This window comes from Musca autumnalis, unplaced genomic scaffold, assembly GCF_047663935.1.
Source record: "Musca autumnalis isolate F117 unplaced genomic scaffold, ASM4766393v1 scaffold_1, whole genome shotgun sequence".
Classification (NCBI taxonomy): domain Eukaryota; kingdom Metazoa; phylum Arthropoda; class Insecta; order Diptera; family Muscidae; genus Musca; species Musca autumnalis.
In genome coordinates this window covers 281,175,764-281,187,084 of record NW_027411644.1, presented here as the reverse complement: position 1 = coordinate 281,187,084, position 11,321 = coordinate 281,175,764, and the positions used below count along the sequence as shown (strand labels likewise).

Genomic DNA, 11,321 nt, shown 5'->3' with positions numbered 1-11,321 from the left:
TAACTCTCGAACAGGTCTGCTGATTCGGTCCAAAGTTTGGCCTTAGTAATATATTGTCCAAACATAGTTTAGGTTTGAAGATAAGCCATATCGGTCCACTCCTTCAGGTACCTCCCCCACAAAAGTTCAAAAATGTTCGGAAAAATTGTGCGCACGATAACTCTTGAAGGGAGCGGCCGAATTGGTCCATACTTTACACATCCTAATATATCTACCAGATATAGATCAGGTTTAAATATGGACTATATTTGTCCACTCCATCCGGTACCTCCCACACAAAATTTCGGATAAGTTCACTTTAAGACGTGACATCGAATAACTCTGATTTTTGTTGAAGCAACTTGCATTCGCTGCCTTAATTGCGATGGTAAAAGTTGTTTCAGGGGCAAGTCCATACTTTTTGAGCAAACATCCCTGAAGTTCTAAAAAACCCCTATGGTACCATATGTAGTGGCTGGAGATCCATTCTTTTTAGTATCTCCTCCGCAAAACTTTTGATATTTTACCCTAATCAACATTTTTGTCAGTTCAAACGCCCAAAATTTTTAAAACTCCTTAAATACATGCGTTTTTTGGGAAAAAAATTGTTTCAATATACACAGGGTGAGGGTATATCTCTGTCGGCAAAGCCGACTGATACTTTTTTACTTGTTCCATTTAAATTTTAACAAGTAAAAAAGTATCAGTCGGTTTTGCCGACGGAGATATACCATCAGCCGTGTGAAGGTGCCCTAAAGAGAAGACCGATATGGACCATTTTCGAAGTTAAACTACATTTGGATACAATATTAGGAAATCTTTGGATCTCCTTGGACCAAATCGGCATGCCCGTTTTAGAGATATAGTGCGTACCATTTTAGTGAAATTTTTTTAAACTTTTGTGGGGGAGGTACCCGAATGTGTGAACCGATATGGCTCACCTTCGAACATAAGCCAAGTTTGGGCAAAATATTACGAAGGCAAAACTTTGGACCGAATCGGCGAAATAGGCACAACGGATACAAATTGCTAGAACAGATGTTAAAGGGATTCGAGAGCAGCTCTTAAACTGCACTTATTTCAAATTTGAATATAATCCATATTCAAACCTGATGTATGCCTAGAGGTAGTATTACCATATGCGAAGTTTCGTTCAATTCAGTTACTCCCTTCGATAGTTATCGTGCGCACAAGTTTTGCGACAATTTTTGAACATTTGTTGGGGAGGTACCTGAACGAACTGGACGAAATATTTCGATACCCAAAATTTGAACCGAATCGATTGATCCGTTCGAGAGTTATCGTGCGCACCAGCCAGACCGACAGACAGACAGACGGACGGATATTACTAGATGTACTCAAAATTGTCTAAAACGGATATCGTACAAACATACTTGGGGTCTAAAACCATTATTTTGATGAGGCACATTTTTGGTCGTATCAAAGTGTAAATACCCTTTTTAGCCCAAAGGCTGAGGGTATAAAAATGGTCCCGCATAAACCACTTTTAGTTTTTATGATATATGAAATAAAGTTATATATAATATAAAATGACATATATGTTATAATACGATGACAGCATTAGTGAGAAACAAACGCCTTGTTTTCAGTTAAATATCTGCTTACAGTGACTTCAAAAAACAGTCTAAAGTTCTGAAAATAAAAAACTTTAAAAGCTTTTTGCTGGGAAGCTTTTTTATATTAAGATTTTATGCAATCTTAGGTAAAAACTCATCCAAATATCATAGAGGGATACGAGGTTGTAAAAATGTCATAACCCTACTCTACATATAAGAGAAAACTTTTTCAATATTATTCTAAAGACGGATAATGATTGATCTTTTATTTTGTAGATTATTTTAATGTTTTATCTTTGATGATTTTAAATTAAAAATAATTCCACAGCAGGAACAAATTTTTACTTATCACTACTTTTATTTTTTTCCTAAGTGTATAAATACAGTTGGCAACCGCAAACCAACTCACGGTTGGCAACGCTCTGTTACCAACAAACCAACCACAACTTTAACTTTGGTTGCTCGTTGTTTGTGGCTTAAATCTAGAAACAGTTTAATCGTGACACTCAAACCGAATACGACCTACAAAACGAAAAGGTAGCACCAACCGTCGCAAATGCGCAAAAGCCGTGTTAAGAAATAAGATAAAAAAGAAACAAAACAACGAAGTAAAAAATAAAACAAAAACAAAAAATTATAAATTTATAAAACAAACAAAATAAAATTAAAGTGTTATTTTTAAACAATTTCCATGGCAAAAAATAACTTTTTTTGTTACAAAAAGAAAACAATAGAAAAAACATTTCATTGCCATTTTGAGAGCTGAAATGTTACGACTATAGCTGCTGCAGCTCCTCTTCACTTTGTTTGATGATGTTGTGTTTGTGTATTTGTTGTTTCTGTTTTTTTTGTGTAAATGTATTCATTAAATAGTTTTGCTGTTGCGCCTATATGCAATTTACAAGGCAAAAGCGTAAAAATGTTGGCCAAGATCACAACAGTTTTTCCTTTATTTGTTTTCATTTTAAATCTTAGTTTAGAGAAGTAGAATATTTCTAAAACTATCATCTTAAATTAAGTTTTGTTTTGTGCTGTTTTTTTCAAACAAGTATTGCCAAAATAACAATGAACTTCTTTATTGGTTTCGATTATTTGTGTGAGTGAGTGTTGAAAATAAGCGGTTTTATTTTCATATACAAAATATTCGCCTACAATGGCCAACTCTGCTGCCAAATGACTTAAAACAATGACCATGTTTTGAATCCATAATCCCAAACCACTGACAATTGACTGAGTGAATGCTGAATGATTACGTCTTATCTCCGTATGTCTATGAATGCCAGTCATCGGCGACACAGTGGAAGAAATTTACATAAGAGAGCTGGACAAAATGCAAAAACCTGTTCAATTGGATGGAATTGGAGGTTATTGTCTCCTTCAATAGGGTTTTGCAATTTTTAATGTTAATTTTATAAGTCGTGATATTTAAAAAAATGTTTGAAATTTGGTATCTAAATTGCCTATTGTAATGAAGTTTATTTGAAATATGTTTGGCATCTGAATGTTCGCTTACTTGCCTTGACACATGACAATAACATGTCGTTAATGTTGGTTGATTCATTCACTCGTTCATCAAAAATTCAATGGATGCTGTATTTAATTTCACAGATGTTCTTAGAAGCGGACAGTGAGTCAAAACACGTTCTGGTGACAAACAAGTAAGCAAAGTCTGTTGAAAAGAAATTTGACGAAATTAAGACGCGTTTAGAGTATACGCTTATATGATGACAAAGTGCATTATATTGACTTTTTGAAGCATCTGGAAATGGCAGAAGACTTAATATTTATTCTAATTCAGCAATCCAGTACCCGTAAGGTCTTGAATATAATGCAAACTAACGAAGACATGGACGCTTAGAGGGAATAAGGAATGAAGGTCTCTAAGGAACAGGATAAGCAGGGCAGAAAATAGCATATTAAGGGACCAACTGTTTTTTGTACTCTGTTTGAAGCTGATCCATATGAGGAAATCGGGAGAATATTTATAGAGTAATGTTTAAAACATTTGCAACTGAAATGACAGTTTTAGAGTTTAGTTATTTTTATAAAATAAGTGCAGTATCCTCGGAATCATGTGTTGTAAGACTAAAACTCAGTTGTAAAGCCCAATAAAAGCCATTGTTCATGCATTTCTTCAAAGAAAACTACGAAAGCTTTTTGGTGGATTTTTTCCATTCAAAAGATCATTATTAATCTACGTTCTGTTTTTTTTTTTTTTTTAATTTCGTAGTTTTATGGCAAATAACCGTCTACGAAACCCTGTTTTTATTAAAGTGTTTTGCGGTGCCCACTCTAGCTCGAAAGCTAATGACTCTATCGTCATATATTTTTATAGGCTTACTTAGAACATAAAGATATAGTCCTTCATCGATTGATTTTTTAAAAATATTTTACGGAAATAGTGGTCAGATAAAGTCAAAATTTAATTTTTTTCTAAAAAAAAAAAAAAAACTGAGCAAAACAATTTAAAAACAAGTAAAAAGTCGTTAAGTTCGGCCGGGCCGAACTTTTTATACCCTCCACCATAAAATAGTCTTAATTAGAATGGAATAATTAGGGTCCTTTCACAATTTTAGGTGTAACAACTTTTCGACAATGGATAGACTCCTACTGCCTGCCACTATTGCTTAAATTACACTGTGAACACAAATGTTGGGGCAGAGATAATTCCTTTTGGAGATGAAAGCCTTTGGTGTGTTTATATTAAAAACCCCGAAGGACAGATGCGCCGTGAGTCGAACTTCCGCGTTATGTCGTGATGAAGTTTTTGCAAGAGACCCGGTAAGCCATCATGAATTAGCATCATATCTTTGTTTGTTGTTTTTGTAGAGCACTTAAGCACTAGTGAACAAAGATATAACGCTAATTCCTGATGGCCCACAGGGTCTCTAACAAAAATTTCATAACGCCATAACGCGGAAGTTTGACTCACGGTGGATCTGTCCTTCGGGGTTCATAATATACTCACCAAGGCCTTTCTTTCCCAAGAGGAATTTTCCGTGCCCCAAACTTTCACCTCCATTTTGTTGCACAGTGTTATCTAATGTAATATAAAAAAATGTGTTCAGGTAGGTGAAAGGTACCACCTACGGGGCTATATCAAAGAGTCAACCTATCTTTAAATTTTTGGCGGAAAAGTCAAAAGTCAAAAGGGAACTTCCAGAGTCAAATTGAGGTTAGTTTCATCAAAACAATGTAGACCCTCAAAAATGGACCCATGTTGACGAATTTTAGTGAAGAAATTTCGTGACCACTGAAAATTTCCGAAAATCGGGAGGTACAGTTATAAGGGTGGATATACCAAAACATGGACATATATATATTGACGATTATTTTTGAACAGACAAAATTGTAGCTAAAATTCTCAAAATACTGATCATTACATTTAGTTCGGTTCAAAATTGCAGCAAAAATTCTCAAAATACCGAAAATCGGTAGATACCGTTATATGGGGGCTATACCAAAACATGGACCTATGTTGACGATGTTTGGTGGAGATGTTTCATGAAAACTGAGAACCTCAAATTGCAAATTACAGCTAGTTCGTTTAAAAATTTTAGCTAAAATTCTCAAAATACCGAAAATCGGGAGGTACGGTTATAAGGGGGCCATACCAAAACATGGACCTATGTTGACGATGTTTGGTGGAGATGTTTCATGACCACTGAGAACCTTAAATGTCAAATTGCAGATAGTTCGGTTACAAATTGTGGATAAAATTCTCAAAATACCGAAAATCGGGAGGTACCGTTATATGGGGGCTATTCCAAAACATGGACCTATGTTGACGATGTTTGGTGGAGATATTTCATGACCACTAAGAACCTCAAATGGCAAATTACAGCTAGTTCGGTTAAAAATTGTGGCTAAAATTCTCAAAATACCGAAAATCGGGAGGTACCGTTATATGGGGACTATACCAAAACATGGACCTATGCCCATATCCTTTGGGATATAAGTTTGTTGATCACTATGAACCCTAAGTGCCAAATTATAGCTAATTCGGTCTGCAAATGTGGCGAAGAACGTCAAAATATCTCAAATCCGGAGGTACCGTTATATGGGGGATATACCAAAAATGGACCGATATAGCCCATCTTCGAACTTGACCTGCCTATGGTAAAAAGACCCTCGGGTGCAAAATTCAGCACTCTATCTCAATTATTGCGGACGCTAGAGTGATTACAACAGACGGACAGACGGGCGGACAGACGGACATGGCTAGATCGTCTTAGAATTTTCTCCTGATCAAGAATATATATACTTTATAGGGTCGCAAATGATTAGTTCGATGTGTTACAAACGGAATGACAAACTTAATATACCCTCCATACTATGGTGGAGGGTATAAAAATCGATCGACGAATGATTAGTTTTTGATGTCCTTGATAAGCTCACAAAAATCGGTTCATGATTTTTCGAGCTAGTGTTGGCACCGATTTCAAACTGTCATTACGAGAAAATTTCATTTCTATGCTACATACAAAACACAACAAATTTTTCAGTTTCAACGCTCATATCTCAAGCAATATTTTTCCGATTGAAAATTTTAAAATTTTAGCACATACTCCATGTTACTTATACTCTAAAATAAGACAATAAAATTTTCCTATTTTCTGAAATTTACAAGTGGGGTTAAATAACACAAATTTTTTATTCGAAATTATTAGTCTAAGAGTTCGTTTTAGACTTCCGGAACCTCCTAATTGAATTTATGCCACTAATAAAAAACAAGTGAGTAGAGACTGTAGTCGGGACATGGTCGACTATGTAAAACCACTACCCCTGTGCATCTCTTTATGTATATACTAAATTTATTTATATCTTGACGCCTTTTACTATATTTTTTATGTTTAACCACAGTCGACAATCTATCTGGTACTGATTTAAAACGTTGCTGGTCTTCTTGATTAGTAGGTTGCATGTTTATAATACACCATATAAAAGCAGAAATATTTGTCATTAAAATAAAAGTTTCAAAATAATAAACTTGGAATAATTTGCCGCCTAATGCGATACCTCTGATATTTGATCATCATCACCTGCAAATTTGTTATTGATTTAAAGCTCAGACGGTCAACTTTCATTATCAGCTTCTTCCTTTAAAAAATATGTCCAACAGAAACCATGGAAATAAAATCTCACAAATTGAAAACTGGGATACCTGAGTGTCTTTTTCAATATCTCTCAGAATGATATTCGTTATTACAATTCAAATCAAAACAAGTGAAAAGAACGTTAAGTTCCGCAGGGCCGAACTTTTTATATCCTCCGCCATAAATTCTATTGGAACCAGATTTCGTCCATTTGCGTTGCAGTATGTGGCTACAGCGTTAAAAATATCGAAAATCGGGCGGTTCCGTTCTACATGTTCTGTACTAAAACCTGCACTTCTACCGACAATTCTGTGCAGAAATATGTTATAGCTTCAACGGAGACTAAATAATCGGGCCATACCAAAACATGGGCCTAAAATGAAAATTTTTGGGGTAGTATGTTTGTGACCACTGGAATCACTAAATGTCACATTATTGATAGCTTTGGGCAAAAAATGTACTGAAAACCCTTAAAATACCTAAAATCGGATGGTATCGTTATATTGGGGCTTTACCAAAATATGAACCTAAATTCAAAATTTTTGGTGTAGAGGTTTTGTGATCGGGAGGTACCGTTATATGGGGGCTATGCCAAAATATGGACCTATGTTGACAATTTGTGTTGGAGAAGTTTATGACCACTGGGAACCTCTAATGTCCAATTACAGGTAGTTCGGACAAAAAATTCAGCTAAAACCCTCAAAATATCTAAAATCCGGAGGTACCGTAATATTGGGGGCTATACAAAAACTTGAACCGATATATCTCATTTTCGAACTCTACGTTCAGACCAAAAATACAGGTGTACAAAATTTTAGCGCTCTATCTCAATTCATTCGGATGACATCTTGATTATAACAGTCAGACGGACGGACATGGAGGGTATAAAAATGAAAAAAAATGTATGTATTACAGACTATTGTGTTATGTCCGTTGTTCGACAACCTACGCCAACCTACTTTGCATCATTTTAAATGTAATGTTTTCTTCTTTCATTGACAGGCTTTTACTTTTGGAATACCGCCAAATAAGTGTTTTGTCCCTTTCAACCTCTAAATATTATCCGAGCATCAAAGGCAATAGCCTTCTTCGGATCGTGATGATCCGATCAAAATTGCTTCCTATATAGTGATTACAAGGTTTAGCCAATAAATTCGTATTTCCTTCATTTTTTTTATAAAGACAAGTTTGATTCCCAGACATTGTCAGGGGCGCCGATCGGCGGCCCCTCATCAGCATGTATTGAACAAGTAGGCTAGTATCGCGCCTTATTTTTCCTTAGCCGGCTTACTGTCGCCTTAAATTCATTCTGGGCCGATATTCTACATGATACCAACACCAGCAACGACATGTGTAGAAGTTACCGATAACCTAACTCGTCGTTTCAATAGGATAAAAGCTGGCTGCAAACAATATTGTTTTTGCCGCGTCGGATTCTCACAGCCTCATATCGTTCCCAGATACTTAACGGTTGAGGTTAAATTTCCCGCAAATTGCGCCAAAGATATGTTCCTTTACAAATCATCTCCTGAACACATCTCCTGGTTTCGGTCTTTGTAGCTGCTCTTAAAATATACTCTTAACGTGGTAAACGCAGATCCAATTTTACAGTGGTAAACCGAGTTGCTTTAGCCTCCGTCTAACTACAAAACCATACCAGCTATACTGCTGTGCCTCACACCTACATAGGTGTTGTTGTGACGTAGGAGAGAAATATGGCGTCACTTCTATTTTGAAATTGCATACGCGTAAACTGATCTTCATTATAATGAGCATGGAGCCCGTTCAGTCAATAAAATCGGACAAAACTCGTAAAAAATTGCAGACATAATAACCCAAGCATTTCCAAGAAAATTTAGGACTTGTTGCCGCTGTTTCCACCTGTCCAAGAGTTGGAGCTGGAAATCTGGGCCGAAGACCGTTCGTCTACTTAATTTTATAATTTTTAAAACGTTTATAAGGCAAAGACGATTTTTTACGCGTAGCCGGATTTTGTATTTGTCTAAGAGCTGAAGTCTTAAATTCCGGCCGCAGACTGCTGTCCAGACCATGGTCCTTAAAATCTTTGAGGGGCTTACCAACATTAGTGGATTAATTCGCCTTGTTTTATTTCAATACCCTCAGCCTTAAGTCTAACGAGGGTATATATACTTTGATAAGATCAATATTGTGCGTCATCGAAATAAGTGTTGGATACCCCTACTATGTTTGACGAAATCCGTTTCAAATAATTTTTAGTGGATTTAGACCTGTCCGTATGTCTATTGTCTGTTGGGCATGTTAACTCTCAACCAACTGATATCATCCAAATATTACACCACGTAATACTTTGTCCAAAATTTCATCGGGTATGTCTCCCATAAAAGTTCAAAAATGTTCTCTAAAATGGTGCGGTCCAGACTTTGCACATCTTAATATTTCTTAAATACATAGATCAGTTTTTAAAGATTGACTTTGTATATTGATCCCCATTCTTCAGGTACATATCACTCAAAGTTTAAAATTTTTTGGCACAAGTGTAGTTTAAGAACGTGTCTCAGATCGGCAAGTCCTTACAATCTGAGATAATTAGCCAAACGCTAAAAAAACACCCCGGCGCCTACTAAAATGAGTGATGATCACGATAACAAACGTAGAGTCCCAAGTCTCAAGCTATTAATCGGACAACACTTTCCGAGGTATCCGACGAAAGTTCAAAATGTTTGTTTAAGCCGATCTTTTAAGTTCGTATATAAATTTCCATCGAAGTTGGTCCTTGTGATTCATATTACAGAGACATAATTTTGTTCATGGACAGGACCGTACTTCCAGGCATAATGGTCCAAGAGAACTATCGAAAGGAGTTACTAACGTTGCTGCAGCCTTTGTACATACATACTTATGATTCTCTCAAACTTTGTTCGAAAATCGACTATGTCGTGCAAACCTTTCCGAAACATCCCTCACGAAAGTTCAAAATTGTCGATTCATTATTTTGGTGGGCGGGCAGTTCAACTTCCTGACATTATGACCCGAAAGCTTCAAACAATTTTAGGTTGACTCTCCAAATTAGACCCACTTCCAAGATGGAAAATGTCGGGCCATTTCTTCACAAAAGTTGAACATTTGAGCGATACTTCCTCCAAAAATGGTCCCGAAATGTCATCTCGCACTGCAGACTGTAGTTTAAGACCTCTTCAGAAATCGTTTTCCACTCGGGCTCCTATTACAACGATACAAGTTTTTTTCAGGGGCAATCCATTCTTTCTGTGAAAATGGCGAGAAAGCTGTAAAAACCCCTACGGGTGGTAGTGAATGGCGCGCACGACAACACGCAGAGAAAAAATATGATTGATCCGACAATATTCGAAGAGCAAAATATGTATTGTAAAGATATTGTTAGATTCCACATGTAGTATTGTGAGTCTAACAATAGTTTTTATTAATTAAACAATTGTTTTTGTCATATCCAACAATAGTTTTTGTCTGCTGGACAATATTATTCTCTTTTCATCGACAATTTTATTCTCTTCTCTCGATATTCGATGCAGTGGTGAAAAAAAACTATTTTAGTTGTCTTTTTTAATTAGACCTGGCAAAACCTGGCCGTGACATTTATACCAAAGTTATGTGGAAAGTGTATATGAGAATTATATATGATCAAATCAAAAATTTCAGTAACAGGTTGCCTGGGCTGACAATAGTTTTTTTTGTCTAAGTCTGGAGTTTCCCCCATTGGCTTAACTTCATCACTTTCCTCTTTGCAGAGAAAAATGTTTACAAAACGCACTGACAGCTTGCAAAATTTACTGATCGCTACCAATATCATGATTTCATCCCGGCGAAGGGAATTATCAATTGGCTTTTCAGTTTTTGAAATGATGACTTTTTAGTGAAAACCTGAACTCTTTAAGCATCGAGTATTCTCATGTTAATGAGAATGATGCTCACTTTTCGGCTTTCCCAAAAAACACCAGAACAAAATATTTGCAAGCTGACAGCACGATTCAACTAAGAAATCATCGATTTCTGTTAAGTTGAAATAACATCAACACAGTTACCTGTGAGTATGTCGTTGGAATTTTATTTACAAAATTCCGTTTTGCGCGAGCCTTCGCTGTTTTTTGTTTGTTTGTTTTGTTTTAGTTGAAGATTCAATCATATGATTGTCTAAGTCTGGAGTTTCCCCCATTGGCTTAACTTCATCACTTTCCTCTTTGCAGAGACATACTCACAGGTAACTGTGTTGATGTTATTTCAACTTAACAGAAATCGATGATTTCTTAGTTGAATCGTGCTGTCAGCTTGCAAATATTTTGTTCTGGTGTTTTTTGGGAAAGCCGAAAAGTGAGCATCATTCTCATTAACATGAGAATACTCGATGCTTAAAGAGTTCAGGTTTTCACTAAAAAGTCATCATTTCAAAAACTGAAAATCCAATTGATAATTCCCTTCGCCGGGATGAAATCATGATATTGGTAGCGATCAGTAAATTTTGCAAGCTGTCAGTGCGTTTTGTAAACATTTTTCTCTGCAAAGAGGAAAGTGATGAAGTTAAGCCAATGGGGGAAACTCCAGACTTAGACAATCATATGATTGAATCTTCAACTAAAACAAAACAAACAAACAATAGTTTTTTTTCTACAATTTCTGGATTATGATAGTTCCTACCATAAGTATTGTCAATGAT

The 11,321-nt window shown here is 36.0% G+C and overlaps 1 protein-coding gene across 8 annotated transcripts in view; it reads left to right on the top strand.

The window, feature by feature from the left end:
• The first annotated feature begins 1,979 nt into the window (after positions 1 to 1,979).
• The window catches only part of LOC141389602 (uncharacterized), a 114,022-nt gene continuing 104,680 nt past the window's right edge, over positions 1,980 to 11,321 (top strand). For 2 of the 8 annotated variants that reach the window (XR_012409120.1, XM_073961369.1), the window contains exon 1: positions 2,021 to 2,093. The gene's annotated coding sequence lies outside the window, so the exon portion shown is untranslated. Of the gene's footprint in view, positions 2,165 to 11,321 lie in introns of all 8 variants that reach the window. The other 6 variants (XR_012409117.1, XM_073961368.1, XR_012409118.1 and 3 more) reach the window with 5 other exon arrangements.